The sequence below is a fragment of the Phyllobates terribilis genome, unplaced genomic scaffold (assembly GCF_046119375.1).
Source record: "Phyllobates terribilis strain yellow unplaced genomic scaffold, ASM4611937v1 Scaffold_9__5_contigs__length_417890890, whole genome shotgun sequence".
NCBI classification, from domain to species: domain Eukaryota; kingdom Metazoa; phylum Chordata; class Amphibia; order Anura; family Dendrobatidae; genus Phyllobates; species Phyllobates terribilis.
Genome location: NW_027362769.1, coordinates 87796127 through 87812227, shown reverse-complemented (window position 1 = coordinate 87812227; position 16101 = coordinate 87796127).

Below are 16101 nucleotides of genomic sequence, written 5' to 3'. Positions count from 1 at the left end.
CACAGAGTTGTTCTGAAGCCACTCCTTTGTTATTTTAGCTGTGTTCTTAGGGTCATTGTCTTGTTGGAAGGTGAACCTTCGGCCAAGTCTGAGGTCCAGAGCACTCTGTAAGAGATTTTCATCCAGGATATCTCTGTACTTGGCCGCATTCATGTTTCCTTCAATTACAACCAGTTGTCCCATCCCTGCAGCTGAAAACACCCCCATAGCATGATGCTGCCACCACCATGTTTCACTGTTGGGATTGTATTGGGCAGGTGATGAGCAGTGCCTGGTTTTCTCCACACATACTTCTTAGAATTATCACCAAAAAGTTCTATTTTCGTCTCATCAGACCAGAGAATCATATTTCTCATAGTCTGGGAGTCCTTCAAGTGTTTTTGAGCAAACTCTATGCGGGCTTTGATATGTCTTGCACTGAGGAGAGGCTTCCGTCGGGCCACTCTGCCATAAAGGCCTGACTGCTGGAGGGCTGCATTGATAGTTGACTTTGTGGAAATTTCTCCCATCTCCCTACTGCATCTCTGGAGCTCAGCCACAGTGATCTTGGGGTTCTTCTTTACTTCTCTCACCAAGGCTCTTCTCCCACGGTTGCTCAGTTTGGCTAGACGGCCAGGTCTTGGAAGACTTCTGGTGGTCCCAAACTTCTTCCATTTAAGGATTATGGAGGCCACTGTGCTCTTAGGAACCTTGAGTAATGCTGAAATTCTTTTGTAACCTTGGCCAGATCTGTTCCTTGCCACACTTTTGTCTCTGAGCTCCTTGGGCAGTTCCTTTGAGCTCATGATTCTCATTTGGTCTGACATGCACTGTGAGCTGTGAGGTCTTATATAGACAGGTGTGTGCCTTCCCAAATCAAGTCCTATCAGTTTAATTAAACACAGCTGGACTCCAATGAAGGAGTAGAACCATCTCAAAGAGGATCAAAAGGAAATGCACAGCATGTGACTTAAATATGAGTGTCTGAGCAAAGGGTCAGAGTGTATTTTAATGAGAAAAAAATTAACTTTTTAGAATTTACCAAATGGCTGCAATGAAACAAAGAGTGAAAAATTTAAAGGGGTCTGAATACTTTCCGTACCCACTGTATGTGTACCTGTCTATGTGACGACCCTGTGGGTTCAGTGACCACAGAGGTACTGCATCTCACCCAGAGGTCTGGTATCCCACTCTCAGGTAAGGAGGGAGTACTGCCCGAGACCCACACACTTGCATCCATTACACTCCACTTCAGAGGGCAAGTCGAAATTGCTCCTAAGGGAGAGCACAGTCCATGGTCCCTAACTGGAGGATGGAACTATGTAGTCGGTGTGGGTGGTGAAGGAGTTTAGGGGAGCACTTCAGTGGGAGTATAAGAAGGAATGGAACCATCTAGAAGCAGCCAGTCCTGCTCAGGAGAGCAGTGGAGGAGGTCCAGGCTCCTGGCTCCAGTGCTTGGAGCAGGAGTTGAGAGGAGTGGGGCCAAGTAAGAGAAGCCCAGGAGAGAGAGAGAGAGAGACGACAGGAGCAGAGGAAGGCTCCAAGAGGAACAGAAGGGATCCTAGGGGCACGGGAAGTGCGGATGCCACCCGTGCGCCCGAATCTGCAGGAATGTAGAGGGATCAGGCCGCAGAGGGGACCGGCCCCTAAACTAGTGGAGAACTACGAGGCTCAGCTAGAAACCGGAGGCTGCTGTACTTGCAAGGTGCAGCTGCCAACCACCACAATTACATCTGGTGGCCACAGAGGGTCCAGGGGACTGCAGGTCGCCCGACAAGATCCGAGGCTACCGGCTTGGGACACTGATTGTGAGGTGCAGGGCAGGAGGGTGTGAGCCCGGGCAGTGAGACGACCGAGGAAGGCACATAGAACGGGGTCCCGTTTAAGTACTCCTGAGTTACTTGAGAGATTGCTGAACCCCTGCCTCGGTAAACACAGGATGACGTGGGAGGTTACCCTGATCCTGGTAGCCTGGAGTGCAACAACTGTGAGTAAACCTTGAAGACTGCACCCCACTGTGTCCTAGCATTATTATCTGTGCCATCCCCTGCACTACACTGCACAGCAACATCTACCTCATCTATAATCATCACAGCACCGCCCTGGAGCTTAGCTCTGCCTGTGGAGAGCTGAACCAACTCTGCTGCATTACCAACAGCTCCAGGGAATCTGCACCGCAGCGGCGGCTCCATATAGCTGCATACCACAGGTGGCGTCACAAACATTAAACTATAAAAACTATAATCCCCTTTTATTGACCGCCCTGGGTCATGGACCAGGTCACTGCCGCTGTGACATCCCCTGCACCGACCAGCCTGGCACCAAGTACCCCACGGCCCAGGGGGCGCGTCATATCTACCTATCAGTTATTCTTATGTCCTTTTTGATAAGGGTTGAATAATTGGGGTTGAAAAGATTCTCAAGAGTTAATAATAGTGTTGTATAAAATGTATGGTAAAAGAAAATGTGGCAATAGACCACGTAGTGTAAAAGAAAAAAAAAAACATGCCACAGCTAAGAATTGTGCAGCCGCTAGCAGAAGGCTAGCCACCACCACTAGTACTAGCCATCCGGGCAATAATGATACCAAGTGCAGGCCAAAATTGGCCTTCTTTGCGTCTGGTAAGCATATTAATGAGGTGGAAGTGTAGGCTGTTATGGAATATATGTCACATCACTCTTCTCAGTTACAGTAGGATGCTATGTCTGACAGTGACACATTCAGTTTTATTTAGTATTCTGCAAAGAATGGCCTTCCTGATCATAAATGACTAACTGGGATAATTTTTGAACCATTTTTTAATTAAAAAAAAACATGAAAAGTTAGTACATTGTGTTATTAAGCTCTTGGTTATTACCTGGTTACCATCTATTTCTATGGTAGGGTCACTTTGACATCATTATGGCTGTGTTTGCGTTAAAGAGCAGAAAAAGAGTTGGATACAGTCCAAGGAAAACTCATAGTGTTATATATTGTGATTCGCAGCAATCAATTCACTGCAAATCAAGTTTTTGGGAAACATTCGTGGAACCTGGCGAATATGAGTTTTAAAATATTTGATCATCTCTGTTACTGAGTGTCACAAACGTATCTGTCTGCACTCTAGGCGCTGCCACTTCTTCCACTGTTGGCATGTGCAATGTGCCAGGCCTCCCACATAGGATGACAGGCGATGCTGCTGGCCAGAAAAAATATCTGCCTGACTGGCCAGTTGCAAGCCAGTTAGCAGACCGATCAAAGGGCAGGTTCAGCTGTCAATCAGGGTCCCTAGCACCATATGTAATTTACCCTAGTGTTTAGTTCTTTTCCACCTATTATATTTTACTGTGTGCTTCTTGGGAGTATGATTCCAGTATTCCCAACAAGTTTTTATTAGTGACCATTTCTTTAGATCAACTCTTGGATGCCCACTCTGGTTTGACCTTGAACTATACTTTACTATTTTCTGTCCATTTATCCTGCGTCACCTTCTGGATTCTGATATAGCTATGCTTGACTACATTCTGGTTCTCGTTCAGCCCTATTTATGGACTCTGGTTCTGACCCTAGCTTGTTTCCTTTTTCTGGCAGTGGGTTGTCTATAAGTGCAACCTAGGGGCCCCTGCAGCAAAGACCAGGTTCCTGTGTAGGTATTAAAGGGTGAAAATTAAGTTTACATGGATCAACCGACACTAAATGACCGCAGATTGGTAAACCTTTACCGAACAGCAATCGTTTAGTAGCCTAATTACACAAGCAGATCGTAGTAAACAATGCCCATTGAGGGATCTGAAATACATACATGTCACCCCTTCCTCATTATAAGCCCCCAAACCCTGCGTGACAGCGTGGCAAATCAGGGATGTTCGTGGGTGGAGCCGATTTTTTGGCACGAACAAGCCGGAACCCCGAACACGAACCCAAATTTGAAATGCCGAACAAATTCGCTCAACACTAGTCAACAACACCCACTGAGAGCATGAGCGGAGACTCAAAGTTAGACCCTGACAGCGTGAGTAAAGCAAAGTTTGTTTTTAAGAAACAAACGGCACCTGCGGATACAACTTTTATGAAAACGTAAAAACCCCTCTAATGCCTCACATTAGGGCATTTTAGAACTTTTGTCAATCTTAATTCTGGTTCTAATCTTTCATCTCCCAAAGTTTGTATATTTTTATATGTTGATTCTTTTTTTATACTTGGTGCTTTAACAATTGTTAATCAACAATATTTTTAAGGAAAATCTGCTTTTAAAAAGTGAGTTGGTGCTAATGTATTCCCATACAAAGCTCCTCATTGAAGCGTTGAAAAGCATCTGTTCACATGTATTAGCCAACAGAACAGACGGCTGTCAAATTGTCACCAAACAGAGAAGAAATAATTGTCCAAACAGGATGGAATTTATACAGTACAAATTGTAATGACTAAATAGTCTGACTGTATGTGTGTGTGTTATCATTAGCATAGATATATATTCACAAGTATTGATAACACATTAGATAAATATTACATTACTGTTTGATTTGTGAGGGTCTGGCAATTGGGACCTCCCCAATACTTCACATGAAGGTGCCAAGGATCTTTCAGCTTCTTTCACAAACAGCGCTAGTCCCAACCTCTTTCTTTGTTAGAAATTAATCGATTATCAGAAATTAATTTGTTTCCCAAATTAGAGGATATCTCATTTAGGTGAGAAGATCACTTCAATATCTTATCTGCAACTTTTATAATAATATACTAAGGCATTGAGAAAAAGACTTGACATTTTTGTCCAGGTCCAGCGAGACAACTCCCCATCCCCAGACATTTGTTGCGTCTGTCTTTGATTTTAAAAATATATTTGACCATTCACTAACAAACACTTAGAGAACTTAAAGTGGAACTTTCAATTTTTTTTTAACTGAGTATCTCCTCTAAATGGTGCTGAACCTCTGATTCTGGAAACAGTTTTTCTTTTTCTTCTGTGCCCTTCCGTTCCAAAGTTATGCAATGGTGTAAATTTTCCCTTCAACCAAGTGGGCGTGGGCAGTTGTTCTTTCTCCTCTGAAACGCCCAGTTAGGTGATGGGAAATCTTGCAACTTTAGTATCAAAATACATAACGTTGCTGTACTATCTTTTCCCTCTCTTTCTCCTCCCTCCTCTTAGTACATATCTCCCCCCCCACCACCCTTTTTTATTTTTTTCTCCTTGTGTTCCTTGTCTTGTGTTTTATTGTAATTTTTTCTCGTAATCAAAGTAATGGATCTGGGCGGAACGTCATGTCTATTGAGGTGGCTGTCAACGAAGAGAATTCTTCATTGTTGGAATTTATTGCTTGAAAATATTGTAATGTTGATTTAAGTATCATATGTGTGTACTTTGTATTATTTTTGCTAACATGTCTCTCTAAAAAATCTGATAATCCTTAATAAAAATACAGTTTTAAAAATAAATAAATAAAAAATACATAACGTTGGACCAGAGGGGCACTGTAGAAAAAAAACTTGTTCCTGAAAAAGTGGAACAGCGCCAATTTAAGGAGGTATTCAGAATAAACAAAAAAATGAACAATTCACCCTTAAATCTGAAAGCACAAGGCTGAAAAAAGGCAGTATACATGGCTACCCTAAATTTAAAAAAAAAGAGTAGGACTGTTCACTTCCAGAAATAGATAGCTTTGTGCAGTTTTGAATCATACTTAAAGGGGTTTTCCAGGCTTATGAAATTGTTGATCTATATTTTGGATAGGTCATTAATATCAGATCAATGGGGGGCCAACACCATGTAATTTCCACTGATCACCAGTTACTAGCTTGGGCACTGGAACTGCATAGTGACTTTTACTGAAAACTGCAGCTCTGCTCCTATTCAATTCAGCAATATAATAAAATTCTAATTTTATTTTAAGCACATAAACACAGGGCTGAAAAACAAGTTAAAAGTGCTGAAAAAGTATCATCATTGTAAAATAAAATAAAAGGACGTTTATATATTTACTGATCCATTAATGGTCACTTCCAAACAGAAAACAGGTGTGAACAGGTGCAAGCTAAGAGTAGCCATCTCCATATCTAACTAACAAAGCTGCACTCTGTAACGCTATAGCATGCAAACATGAAAGATATGAAATTGGAATTGCATTACTGCCCTAGAAAATAGGTTAAAATGAAGACACTTAGTGCATAAATTGGCCAATTCATGTGAGCCCAACAGCCCAGGAGAAGTATCATATTAGGGTAGGGTCCCAGAAAAGGGGATCACCTTGGCGTTGGCTTTTGGGCACACATGAATTGGCCAATTTATGCCCTAAGTGTCTTCATTTTAACCTATTTTCTAGAGCAGTAATGCAATTCTAATTTTATATATTTCGCGTTTATATGCTATAGCACTACAGGGTGCAGCTTTATTTGTTAGTTTGATCCACTGAAATATTGAAATAAAACATACTATGTTAAGATTCTCTATTCTTCCAATTGTAAACCTGACCACTAAGACTAATATCCTGCTCAAAACATGTATATAGAAATAACACCTAACACATTTTTAGTCTGAGTGCAGTCCTTGAAAAAACTGACATCACACATAGAACTCTAGGACCAATGTTACTCAATTGGGCTACTCAGATATACATTATTTTCACGGACCAAATTTGAACTTGAAAAAAATCTCAGCATGCGCCAGCTACTTCCTTATGGTAAGACTTGGATATTCCAATAAATGGATACCATACAGATCATCCATATAGCATCTGGTGTCTTACAGATACATTTCCGTTCTTAACAGAGGAAACTGTATTTGGTCTTGTAAATGTTAATAATTGGTGATATAAAAAGTCGATGCCATACGGATTGCATACTGATCCCTATACAAATGGAAATTATCCAGATTTTTCTGAGTTAAAATCGGATGATTTTTTTATACGCTCATGTGAACCCATCCAAATAGTGGCAATAGTATATCTTAAATCCATTATATAAAGGTGTATCCAAAAATAACTGAAAAGTGTAAATGTCCCAAAAAAGCAATACCAAGAGTAAAGTTATTAAGGATGGGAAAAGTGTCCCCATCAACATAGGGGTACTTTTTTTTTTATTTAAAATGTACTATGGTCAGTATTTAGTTGTCATTTCTATATAATTGTATTGATAGATTTGTTATTTTTAATGGCCATCTGCTTCAAATAAAATTTTGATTTTCAAGTATTTACAGTACTTGTGTGCACAGCATTCATTTGTTTGGCCATTCGTTGGCTCAACTTGAAGCTTGTGGGCCCCAATGCAAAATCTCCAACAGGACCCTGAACTATCATGTTTTTTTTTAATAATAATAGTCTTTTCATATAGGGCAAAGGGACTTCTTGGGCCCTTTAGTCTCTAGGGCCTTGGCGCGATTGCAACTCCAGCATCTCTTATAGTTACGCCCCTGTGGCCATTGTTGAGTCTATATATGGGGTATAAATAGCAACTTATGCCCTAATTTTGCTTTGCTGACACGCCGCTATTTTAGGGTCCATTCTTTCCCCCAACATGGCTACCACAGCTCACGTAATAGCCATTGTGCGATGACACTCCCTTCTTCTTGAAATGTCAAGGCTGCTCATTCACCTAAAATGACCTATCAGCGGAAGAGCCAAGCGAAAGGAGGACATCAAGTGTTTTGCTTCTTATACCTTATCATGTGTTCAGTTTTTTCCCTGGAGCAGAGTTTCACTTGAATCCGTTTTTATTTAGTATTACTATATTCAGACAATTATATTAAAAATGAATTAACAATGTGCAAAAGTTTAATAAACATAACAATGTGAAAAACAACATAATCAGTATAGGTATGATACAACTGGTAGGAAGGAACCCAAAATGAGTCTAATTAATATACTAGATTGCAGAATACATCCCTTGCTTTAGGGCAAATACCTGATTTTTAGGATGGTGGTATTCTACCTTATTGTACTGAAAGTTTTTGAAGCTGTATTTTCCTCCTGACTCGGGCTCATTGTTTGGATTGAACTTGGCAGTATGTGTTTTTTAGTTTTTGAAACAAATTAGTTTGATTACTTTCTTGCTTTTGCAGTGTAGTCTTGTTCCTCCCTCTCTCCTTAGGGCAGACGCTTCTCTGGGATTTTATCCCAAGTGGATTTATGCCTTTTAGCATTGTCTGCCAATTCATACAGCAGCCTACAGGAATGTTACAAGTTTACTTGCTAGAACACATGTAACATTCAGGAAAATTACTTTATAGAAATTGGACTTGGAAAAGGAGAGGTAGTTTTTCTCATGGCTGATGAAAGCTGACTTATATTTATTAACTAAAGATGTCAAATTGAGAAAATGTAGATATTCATTTGGAAACAATGGAACCGTGTGCTGTAACTGGTCTGGCACTGACTAAAGTCAGCAGTTGAATTTAAAGGCTCCAATACACATTAGACTCAGGAGAGATAGTGTCACGTTGGTGTTGGGACTATGGGAGCTAACCAGGTCCCTAGTACTAGGGGCGCCCTAGTCTATCCCTGTCCCCCAAATTACTCCTGATGGTGGAGACGCCAGGCTCATGTGCCTTGCTATGCTTCTGTATCAACCTTTATCTGTCCCCTCGCCCCATCCAGGGTAGTGGGAAGCTGAAGTGTATAGGAACACACTAAGCAGACAAACAAGGGAAGACTGACAAGGATGAATGATAATACCAACCATACAATATTCACACACCAAACCACAGAGCATAGCAAGACATGTGAACCCAGCGTCTCCATCTTCAGGAGTAATCATGGGGACAGGGATAGACTAGGGCGCCCAAAGTTCTAGGAACCTGGTTAGCGTCCATAGTCTCAACACCATCGTGACATATAGCTATTCATCTGACAGGGGACTAAAGGGATCCTCCAGATCATTACCAGGGAATATGAGGTTTGGACTGAACCAGTTGTAGTTCTCAAAACTGTCACAAGTTGTCAGTGAAAGGTGTCAGCATAAGGCACAATAGCTTAATTAGGTGGCAGCAATGGGTCTGGATTTTCTTCTAGGTATAAAGTAGTAATCCAAACTCAGAGACTTACGAAACCAAATGTCAAAATGTATCCTGAGATCTACACTCTAAATATTGCATTGGATGTGTTTTTATAGCCGTAAGAAACAGTTTCTTTGTAAATGATTGTAAAATCAAGGGCATAACTATGAGAGGTACAGAAGTTTTAAGTGCAAATAGGTCCTGGTTCCAGAGCCTATGGAAGCATACAAAGCCAAAAAATGTGATAATGGAGGAGCCCTGCTACAGATTGTACAAGATGATACTGCTGAGAAAAAAATAATCATACATACTTCTTTGGCTATGGTTATATAGACTCCGAACATCAATTCTAAGACCTAAAACATTTCCATGACTTATCTGTCATGTGCTATCATATGACTATCTTATTGCTGTGATTCTCACAAGATGAATATTATAGTCTATGGGACAAAGTCGCATGCATCTTGTGGTTAGCGATCAAGAATCCCACATGGTACTTTAGGATGGAAGTTTTGCTGTCGCAGTAGATGAGAAGTCTCAGCGGCAATTGTTAGATGAAATGCTGTAATACAACAGCAAGGTCTTCATGTCCCCAGCACACGCTGCCTAACATTCACAAGTTATATATTTGCTGACACCATTAGTAAACATGGTAGTATTCTTGCAAGTGTTGCCACCTTTCTCTGGGTTAATGAGACACCAAGCATGCATTGCAGACTGATAGTTACTCAGTGATAGTGCCAAAACTTATGGGAACTGCATTTTAATGCCATGGATAACACATTTCTAGTTTCACTCACTAGGTACTACTGAACTTATAAAAAAGTTAGTCATAATAAAGTACATCCTATAGAGATAGATGTATCCATCTACAGTGGGTACGGAAAGTACTCAGACCCCTTTAAATTTTTCACTCTTTGTTTCATTGCAGCCATTTGGTAAATTCTAAAAATTTTATTTCTTTTTCCTCATTAAAGTACACTCTGCACCCCATCTTGACTGAAAAAAACAGAAATGTAGAAATTGTTGCAAATTTATTAAAAAAGAAAAACTGAAATATGACATGGTCATAAGTATTCAGACCCTTTGCTCAGACACTCATATTTATGTCACATGCTGTCCATTTCCTTGTGATCCTTCTTGAGATGGTTCTACTCCTTCATTGGAGTCCAGCTGTGTTTAATTAAACTGATAGGACTTGATTTGGAAAGGCACACACCTATCTATATAAGACCTCACAGTGCATGTCCGATCAAATGAGAATCATGAGCGCAAAGGAACTACCCAAGGAGCTCAGCGACAGAACTGTGGCAAGGCACAGATCTTGCCAAGGTTACAAAAGAATTTCTGCATTACTCAAGGTTCCTAGAGCACAGTGGCCTCCATAATCCTTAAATGGAAGAAGTTTGGGACCACCAGAAGTCTTCCTAGACCTGGCCGTTCAGCCAAACTGAGCAATCGTGGGAGAAGAGCCTTGGTGAGAGAGTTAAAGAAGAACCCCAAGATCACTGTGGCTGAGCTCCAGAGATGCAGTAGGAAGATGGAAGAAAGTTCCACAAAGTTAACTATCACTGCAGCACTCCACCAGTCAGGCTTTTATGGCAGAGTGGCCCGACGGAAGCCCCTCCGCAGTGCAATACATATGAAAGCCTGCATAGAGTTTGCTCAAAAACACATGAAGGACTCCCAGACTATGAGAAATAAGATTCTCTGGTCTGATGAGATGAAGATAGAAGTTTTTGGTGATAATTCTAAGCGGTATGTGTGGAGAAAACCAGGCACTGCTCATCACCTGCCCAATACAATCCCAACAGTGAAACATGGTGGTGGCAGCATCATGCTATGGGGGTGTTTTTCAGCTGCAGGGAAAGAACGACTGGTTGCAACTGAAGGAAACATGAATGCGGACAAGTACAGAGATATCCTGGATGAAAACCTCTTCCAGAGTGCTCTGGACCTCAGACTTGGCCGAAGGTTCACCTTCCAACAAGACAATGACCCTAAGCACACAGCTAAAATAACAAAGGAGTGGCTTCAGAACAACTCTGTGACCATTCTTGACTGGCCCAGCCATTGCCCTGACCTAAACCCAATTGAGCATCTCTGGAGAGACCTGAAAATGGCTGTCCACCAACGATCACTATCCATCCTGACGGAACTGGAGAGGATCTGCAAGGAAGAATGGCAGAGGATCCCAAATCCAGGTGTGAAAAACATGTTGCATCATTCCCAAGAAGACTTATGGCTGTACTAGCTCAAAAGGGTGCTTCTACTCAGTACTGAGCAAAGGGTCTGAATACTTATGACCATGTGATATTTCAGTTTTTCTTTTTTAATAAATTTGCAAAAATTTCTTCATTTCTGTTTTTTTTATCAGTCAAGATGGGGTGCAGAGTGTACTTGAGAAAAGAGTGTAATGAGAAAAAAAATGAACTTTTTAGAATTTACCAAATGGCTGCAATGAAACAAAGAGTGAAAAATTTAAAGGGGTCTGAATACTTTCCGTACTCACTGTTTATGTGTGTATGTACATATACACTATGTGTGTATAATATACTCAATGTGCATAGAGCCTTATAGTGTCACAGAATCCAGATTGAATGTTGCTAATGGCTCACAAGTGTCACATGTAATCTATTTTCCTCTACAGTGCTCTCTAAAAAAAAGAGTTAAGATAACATGACAACATAGTAATTAGGTTAAAGAAGTTGTGCACTACTTTATATTTCCCCCCAATGTATACCCCCGGGGCCCCTAAGACTTTTTGTAAATACCTTATATTGCAGGTTCTGCCTGTGAGCGGCGCTATCGGTGGCCACTCACAGGCATTACGTGACCCCACGCTGACGTCACGACAAGTGAGGTGTGACTCAGCGCTGGGGTCCCCGCGGTGGCTGCTGGGTTGTGGGTGGGGTTACCCCTGCATCACACCCAGCATCCACAGCATGCTTTCCCAATGAATGGGGAGAGGCAGAGCGCGCGATGGATGCCGGGTGTGACGAGGGGGGGTAGCCCCGCCTACAGCCTGGTATCCACCTGTAACGCAAAAGACAGAGACCCCCGGCTGCTGCCAGCACTTGTCGTGATGTCAGCGGATGTCAGCGCCGGCTGCAGCCGGGGGTCACGTGATGCCTGTGAGCAGCCAGTGATAACGCCACTCACAGGCATTATCAGCAACATAAGGTATTTACAAAAAGTCTTAGGGGCCCTGGGGGGATACATTGGGGGTAAACTAAAGTACTGGACAACCCGTTTAACAATTCCAATCACCACTCGAACTTTCGGCAAGGTGTGGAATTTGTAACTCTTATTTCAAGAGCACGGAGTTTGAAGCTTAGAATCAATAGATCATGGGATTAGGGAATACACTGTTTCAAACTGTGTAAGATTTATCATACTTCATAAGCTTCCACAGTGCTCATGTGAAAAGAAACAACGGCCTTTTTCTGGCACAAACGAATAACAAAACAGTCCTTTGACTGGGTAGGCAAAAAATTTCAAAATGGTCTCACCCATTCAGTTTTAAATCCACCTCTCATGCTCTGGCAGATACTTTCCCTCTCCAAACACCACAGACATTGCTGATCTAACCCAGCTGCCTGGGTCGCTCATAAATACCGGATCCAAGATCCGGTCCACTAAAGAATCCTCTCAGTAACCTGTTGTTACTGGTGTACTCTATTTGGGAACTTACATCATCGAGGCCAGCCACCATGCCCGTGGCACATACCTGCCACTATCATCCAGTACTCTACCTCCTGCTTCCCTAATAAATATACACTGCTCAAAAAAATAAAGGGAACACTCAAATAACACATCCTAGATCTGAATGAATGAAATATTCTCATTGAATACTTTGTTCTGTACAAAGTTGAATGTGTTGACAACAAAATCACACAAAAATCATCAATGGAAATCAAATTTATTAACCAATGGAGGCCTGGATTTGGAGTCACCCCCAAAATTAAAGTGGAAAAACACACTACAGGCTGATCCAACTTTGATGTAATGTCCTTAAAACAAGTCAAAATGAGGCTCAGTATTGTGTGTGGCCTCCACGTGCCTGTATGACCTCCCTACAACACCTGGGCATGCTCCTGATGAGGTTGCGGATGGTCTCCTGTGGGATCTCCTCCCAGACCTGGACTAAAGCATCCGCCAACTCCTGGACAGTCTGTGGTGCAACGTGACGTTGGTGGATGGAGCAAGACATGAAGTCCCAGATGTGCTCAATCGGATTCAGGTCTGGGGAAAGGGCGGGCCAGTCCATAGCTTCAATGCCTTCATCTTGCAGGAACTGCTGACACACTCCAGCCACATGAGGTCTGGCATTGTCCTGCATTAGGAGGAACCCAGGGCCAACCGCACCAGCATATGGTCTCACAAGGGGTCTTAGGATCTCATCTCGGTACCTAATGGCAGTCAGGCTACCTCTGGCAAGCACATGGAGGTCTGTGCGGCTCTCCAAAGAAATGCTACAGAACACCTCATCTGGAGCATGCCCAGGCGTTGTAGGGAGGTCATACAGGCACGTGGAGGCCACACACAATACTGAGCCTCATTTTGACTTGTTTTAAGGACATTACATCAAAGTTGGATCAGCCTGTAGTGTGTTTTTCCACTTTAATTTTGGCGGTGACTCCAAATCCAGGCCTCCATTGGTTAATAAATTTAATTTCCATTGTTGATTTTTGTGTGATTTTGTTGTCAGCACATTTAACTTTGTACAGAACAAAGTATTCAATGAGAATATTTCATTCATTCAGATCTAGGATGTGTTATTTGAGTGTTACCTTTATTTTTTTGAGCAGTGTATATATATAAACATATATATATATGTATACATATATATATGTATATACAGTATATATATATATAATGTGTACATATATATAATCTAATTCCATATATATATATACAGTATGTGTTTGTTTATTTATTTTTTTGAGTTTTTTTGTACAGAGCAAAAATAGGGCTTGAGGCCTCCACTCTACCTTTGTAAGCTTCTTATTTTATCTGGAGGCAAGGAGGCTTTTCTTCAGTTAAACTATATATAAATCTACCGGAAAGAAATATAGCATGGTCCATAGCTTCTAAGCTCCAAACTCTGTGCTCTGACAGTAACAGTTAAAAATTATACACCGTGCAGAGAGCTCAAGCAATTATTGGACTTGTTAACCTCATTAATATGTTGTCTTAACTTTCTTATTTAGAGAGCGGTCTAAGGGAAAATAGATTACATGTGACACACGTGTGAGCCCTTAGCAGCATTCAATCTGGATTCTGTGACATTATAAGGCTCTGTGCACATTGAGTGAAGCCTTATGCTTTATATTTTCACCCTGAAGCTTCAGATGGATACGTTAAAACTTTTATGACATCCTATAAGCATTAATATGGACCTAAAACAGCTAAACAGTATCCATTCTTCTGGCAAGCTTTGAACAAGATTTTGGGTTATGTCTTTGAGGATTTATGGTCATTCATCAAGAACAGTATTCGTGAGGTCAGATACTGATGTTGGACAAGGGGCACAGTCTCTGTTCTAGTCCATCCTAATAGTGTTGGATGAGGTTGAGGTCAGGACTCAGTAAAGCCAGTCTAGTTCTTCCATGTCAAACTCCCCCCAACTATGCCTTTATGGACCTTGCATTGTGCACTGGGGCACAGTCACGGGAAACAGCAAAGGGCTTTCCACAAACTATTCCCACAACACTGGAAGCTACAATTGTTCAAAATGTCATAGTATGTCAAAGCATTAAAAATAAGCCTGCAGAATTGTCACAATTAAGAGCGCTTTACTCGATACAAGTAGGCCAGACGTCTGGATGATTACTGCCATGATTTTATTTTTTCCCAGTTTTTAATGTTAATACAAATAACTATGAACTGTACACTTAACCAGTGCCACAGTTTAAAATTAGACAAGACTATACTAACAACAAATTTATAAACACAGTACAAAATTGTTACATGTGGAATCCTATTGCCATATTAAAACCCTGCATTGACAATATATATTTTCTGTCTATGGTCACTACTAGTTATTACACTAAAATTGGATGTTACATTAATGATTGCTTCATTCATCCATCATACTATACTTGCTATAAGGTGGCTGCCGGACAGGTCGTGGATGGGAGGTATGTGTCCCCGAAGTGCCAGGCTTCGGTGATGTAGGACCCGGAGAAGCAGGCTCCAGCACACATAGTGCTGAGAGGAATTTAATGGGCCCGGATTACAGGGCCGGGTTTTACGAGCAGCTGAAAGAGCTGGGGGGAACAGCTGCTCACTTACCTCCAGTCCAGGTCTTGGAAGGCTGATTTAAGACAGCTGCGCCTGTCTCAGTCTGTCTGTGTGTCTTGGGCAAGGTGAGCAGACCTTGCATGTGCTGCTCAGACTCTGCTGGAGGCAGAGGAAGGCACTTTGTTTGAACGGCTCAGGCCGTGCTGCATGGACTTGTTATTTTGAGCTTTGTTCTGTTATTCCTTTTTGTGCCAGGAAAAGGCTGTTACTTTTGTTTCCTCACTGGTGTATGGACACTAAATAAACCACCAGTTTGTTTGAATCTGCGTACTGCATCACTGTGTAAACCTGTGCCTACCTCCAACGCAGCTCAGTGAGTACAAATCCCTACAATTGGTGCTAGAAGCACGGGCACAGATCCCAAGCTGCAGTGTGACTGCTACAAGAAGACGTATATGTCCTGGGTGAAGTTGGCCATAAGCCAGCGAGTGTCGCTGGACAAAATGGAGGACCTGCTTAAACATCTGTTGGAGGCACAGCAGGCGCAACAACCGCAGCACCATCAGCAACAGCAGGCCCAGCAGGCGCAGTTCCAGCAGTAGTACCTGCAGAGCCAGCAGAGCAACGGGAACAGCAGCAGGAAACAAATAAACTGCTGATGCAGCAGGTCCAACAGCAGCAAAGACAAATGGAAATCCTGGCAGAGCAGATCCGTGGCAGGACAACCGCCACATCCTCAAATCCAAGTGATGGACTCACACGTCAGGAAGACGGTAAGAAGAGCATTACAAAAGATGACCCCGGGTGATGACGTTGAGGCGTTCCTGACGGTCTTTGAGAGGATGGCAGAGCGGGACAAATATCCTCCAGAGCAGTGGGCGCCATATTTGACAGGCGAGCCGCAGAAGGCCTA